Here is a 5070-nt window from a genome sequence, read left to right as displayed (position 1 = left end):
TGTTGTGTCTGCGTTTCTTTTACTGACGCACCGTTGTCATGGAGACAATATGGTCCTGATGGTGACATAGCAGTTTCCATGGTAACAGTACAGTTTAGAAGGAAGTCACCATGGGAGCAGAGCCAGTGGATTCAGAGTGAACAAAACAAACCAACACAGGCTTGTGTTTTTAATGCACAGCACATTCTTTTAATACAAAATTAACAACATCTCTCAATTCGGTAAACTAACCAAAGCAACAAAAAATTACATCTAACACCTTGAAAAAATACACACCACGTTCACACGTCTTACAATTTCTCAGTTAGTGCATGTTGATTATCATTTATAGTTTTCATTTTGCAGATACTTAATTTGTTGTGCCATTTTTTTGTCCAACAACATAAAGTGCATTTCACATTTAAAACAACGCATGAGTCTACACAAGATGCTGTTACTGTAGCATCCCTCCCCATTCTCAGCCATTGAGGAGTTAAAAGACTTGTATTTAGCTCTGGGTCGGGGTACCAAACCACATAATTCACCTACAACTCTTGAAACCCCACCGGTCACACTAGAAACTCCTCCAACCACATGAAAGTGAATTCCTCTGTACAATCAAAATTACACTTTTCTGTGCGATTACACTGCACAATACTTTAACATTAAGTAAATATGCTATTCAAACAGTAAAGTACCATATCCACACACCAGTGGTTCCTTTGTCTACTCAAGAATGTGAAGCCCTTGTTTGCACCTATCCCAACTATGAAAGCTCACCTAGAGCCTTAAACAATTGACATTACTGTACATGAGAGAACATTCAAAAAATAAGGTAAGCACGGTTTCATTTCCGTCCCTAGCCCTTAGCTCATTGGTCCGGCACATCCTCAAGATTTGTGATAGGTGAAAGTACTGCGACAGCTCCACCTAGCCCTCCAACAGTCTAAGTAAAGTGTAAGCCATACTGCTTTCACCTATCCAGACTTTGCAGATCTGCCTAAAGAAGGGGGAGGGATTGGGGGAAGGGGCTAGGGATTGAAATGTAAACAGGCTTTAGAAAACAGTAATTGGGGGTAAAATGTGATGTCACTCAAAATTGGTGCACCTGAGTCCCCCTTGGACCCTGGAGTAGGTAGCACCATACGTGATGTCATAACACCCCTATAAAAAGATATGCATGCTATATCTACAGAATCTAATTGGTCAACAGGCTGCCATATTAAATAAACAATGTATATTTACCAATACATTCAGAAGAGGCTCTACAGCGCATTAAAATACAAGATACTTTAGATAAATCAGAATTCAGGCGTGACAACGCTAGAAAAAAATATAGAAACTTTCACTAAATATAACAAAATAGATTATTCATCAAAGGTAAAGGACATTGTGTTCTTGGCCTTGTTGGTCTGTGAAGAGCCATCAGAACCTGTGATACCAGGCTCTATGACAGGAGCTCTTATTCCATCAGTCACGTGACCTCATTGCCTTAGCCCCACACTACTGCTCAGGGTCAGCCGCTGCACACCTCCACTATTCATTTTAACACATCAGGAACTATCCTTCTCTACGTCATTCCTCTGGTGGAATTTGTGTGATGAGGCCACTTCTCTCAGAATGATGGGAAGACTGGCAGCCATTTCCCCTGAGGTGAAAGGGTCACGCAGAAAGTAAATCCTCAGATCTACTGTCCCCATGGAGACAGATATACAGTAGGTCTGTGCTTCTGAACACACACACACACACACACACACATACACACATCATACACAAATGCACACACTCAGAGGCCATGCAACTCATATGCACAGAAAGATTTTCCTTATTCACAGACACTTAGGTTTACGACACTCAAAAACACTTAATATGTTCACAAAGGCAGATGCAACTGAAAACCGGTGAGATATTTTCTCACAGAGTCCGGGTTTCATTCAATGTAAGATATTGAAGACGACCGTAGCCAGAGAATACAGCAGTTGATTCAGATCAAAGGAGGCAGTGACATTGTAATGAGTAATGACAGAATACTGGACGGTGGCAGTCAGTATCCTGTCCCATTCACATTTTCAAAAACAAAACACACAAGTCAAGATCTAATTTCCCATTTGGAGAAATCACATACGGCACAAATATTGGGGAAGTTCAGAGTCCTTTTCGGCCTGGTCGTACAAGTACTCTGCTAGGCATCGTAGATAAGGGCTGTTGTTCATTGTCCTTGTATATCATCATGCTGGAGGTGGTCATGCTGCTGTGAAGAGGCTGTTATTGCCAATGATGTTTATAAACCCTGGATTGCAGATACTATGTCTTGGCCATTGAGAGGCTTTGAAGCCACCGGTCGGCAATATTGGCCCTCGCTAGTAGCAGCAGTCCTCCATAGAAATGAATGGAATTCTACAGTATTTCAATTACATTTTCAAGGACAAAATTACATGCATTTAAGTATTTGTTTTGTCGTAGAGGGGACAGTAACATTAGTAATAAAAAAAATACTTTAAGGATTTTTAAATGTTATTTTATGTTTAGCTCACATATTTTAAAGTATGCATGAAGGTGTCTGTAATATAATAAACTTATCAGAAACGAATGTAGACATTAATAAATGCATTTCTATGTCTTCCTAAATATTTTTCACACTGGAGGGGGAGTACCAAGATGACTGCGTGGTGGCTTCAATACAACGCCTCCTGGTAGTCATCCAGGGCTTATACACATCATTGCTTATTGCTGACAGAGTATTGCTATCGGTCCATGAAGTAACTAACACTTAGTTGTTGCTGCTGGCTGATATGACGGGGCAGAATGAGGACCTAGGGCCGATTGACCCTCATGAACAAGCAATGTGTGAAGGGCGATGCTGTAACAACGTTAAAAACAACCATAAGATCACTCCACAGCTAGCTTGAAATGTCGCTGATGGTGCTATCGAATTAGATATATTCTGATAGCTCAAATGGCTGGTATGTTGTCAAAGACGGCGGCGGTCATGTGTGCTAGCAAAGCAGAAGTCTTGGGTTTGCGCCTCGGTGTGAGCCGAATCAGGAGGAAGTGGTACTTGCTAGGCAAGCAGCGCGACGTCCATAACAGTGGTGCCATGATCCGCAGTTGGGCTTATCTCCAAGGCCGGGTTGTTAGCTATGAAGCGAGTTTAGAAGGGGTGAATGTATTAAGGATGTACCCGTAAGCTCACTCCACAGCTATCTTGAAATTGAGCTATCGGCTTAGATACTTTCCGATAGCTCAAACGGTTGTCAAGGAGGGTGGTCACGTGTGCTAGCAAGGCAGAGGTCCTGCGTTCAAGCCTCATTATGAGCTGAATCAGAAGGAAGTCGTTGGTACTCGCTAGGCAAGCAGCGTGACGTCCGCACCGCTGGCTATGAATCAAGGGAAGGGGATACCTAGTCTGAAGGCCTTCAACCGAAATGTGTCTTCTGTATTTAACCCAACCGCTCTAAATCAGGGGGTGGTGTTGACGGGCTTTTGTCAGCCATGGTAAGGAAGTGGATCTAGGAGGCAGGAGACATCCATAGCTGGAAGAACAAGACGTGTCACTGCTCTCCTCCTTTCTCATTATCCAAAGATTAAAACATTTAAAATAAATACACTTATTGTACCATGGTCTGTCACATAGATTATTGATAATCAACACTCTATTACTTTGTGGATGTCCATCCCCATTTCGTATAATATGTTACGAATTACAATTTGTATTATATATTACGAAAATGCAAAACGTACAATATGTTACGAATTTGCAATGTACAATATGTCACAAATTTGCTAAATGTATGATATGTTCTGAATTCTAGCTAGGCTAGGGGTCAAGGTTAAGGTTAGGGTTAAGGTTAGGGTTAGGGTTAACTAAAAGGGCTATGGTTAGGATTAGGTGATGGGTTAGCTAACATGCTAAGTAGTTGGAAATTAGCTAAAAAGTAGTAAGTAGTTGAAAAGTTGTCAGTGATAATATTCAAACTCYCAGTCTTTGAGTTAAGACTGTCTTATGTAACATATCACACAAAATTTAGTATCTTGGATTTACATACAGAATAATACACAATGGTCTGAGACCAGGTTGCAATATCAGGAGAAATGGTATTCATTAAAGTCCTATGCAACATGCGGGTTGATGGTTGGTTGGTGATCAGGTATATTCATAACCTAATGGATAGGCTAAAAGATCAAATTAATATAATAATACTGTTGCAACAGAGGGAGTGGGAAGCGAACCGAGTCTCTGGAGTGAAAGGCAAACACCCACAGTTCATATAGCAACGAACGCTACACTGCCCCCTCTAAACGGGATGGCCTTCCCCGTGCTTTAACTAACCTCAGCCCCTTCATACACCTCGGGCTGTGTAGTCCGATGGCCCCACGGCCACCATCCCACTTCTGACAACAATGTAGCAAAAAGAGGAAGCTGGAAGCAAACGCGGGTATCTGGCGTAAGACGCAAACACCACACACATAGTGCCAATAGGGTTAACACGCTTGGTGGTAATTGTAACTTGGCTCATATAGCGAGGATCCCCACAATACATTCAGTTTCAACAGCTCCCAGTCGGTCTAACTGTCTGCTTGATCTGCAGAGGGAACATTTCACTCTCCTCTACTTTCAAGAGAAGTCAGCCTACTTAACGTGCGTAAAATACAGAATTAGTTAGTTATGAGTATTGAACTGTTTATGTATGAAGAAGCGACTGGATAAAACGGAGATAAAAAGATCAAACCCATAGGTTTTATCATAATCTAAGGGCATTTGGCACGCGCAGGGGGTAGGGCAATCAGGGTACTTATCTTCTGGAGGCTGTTGTCACCTCAGGATGTAAAGCAAACAGAACATCATAATACATTCTCACACGTGAAATGGGGAGAGATGGAGATTGAAAGATGGATGGTAGGGAAGATAAGCGCCCGCTCTCCTCCTCCTCGGCATGGTTTCTTTACTCGGTGTCTGCGGAGGACGCAGGGCGCGTGGATCACAGAGCGCCGGGGCTATTTTTAGCCTCTCGCGGTTGTTTAGCTTTCAAAGCACGTTCAGAGTGCAGCAGCGAGATGAGATGCTCTAGCCGCAGCCCGGCTTCGTTGTAG

General features: G+C 42.4%; 1 protein-coding gene across 1 annotated transcript in view; it reads right to left on the bottom strand.

The window, feature by feature from the left end:
* Positions 1-171: 171 nt before the first annotated feature.
* Positions 172-5070, bottom strand: part of gpr12 (G protein-coupled receptor 12) — an 8363-nt gene continuing 3464 nt past the window's right edge. Inside the window, exon 3 of the mRNA XM_023999934.2 lies at positions 172-5070. This exon is cut by the window's right edge and continues 1823 nt beyond it. The gene's annotated coding sequence lies outside the window, so the exon portion shown is untranslated.

This window comes from Salvelinus sp. IW2-2015, linkage group LG14, assembly GCF_002910315.2.
Source record: "Salvelinus sp. IW2-2015 linkage group LG14, ASM291031v2, whole genome shotgun sequence".
Lineage (NCBI taxonomy): Eukaryota > Metazoa > Chordata > Actinopteri > Salmoniformes > Salmonidae > Salvelinus > Salvelinus sp. IW2-2015.
Note: the sequence above shows the minus strand (reverse complement) of the source record. Positions and strands in the feature narration are given on the sequence as shown.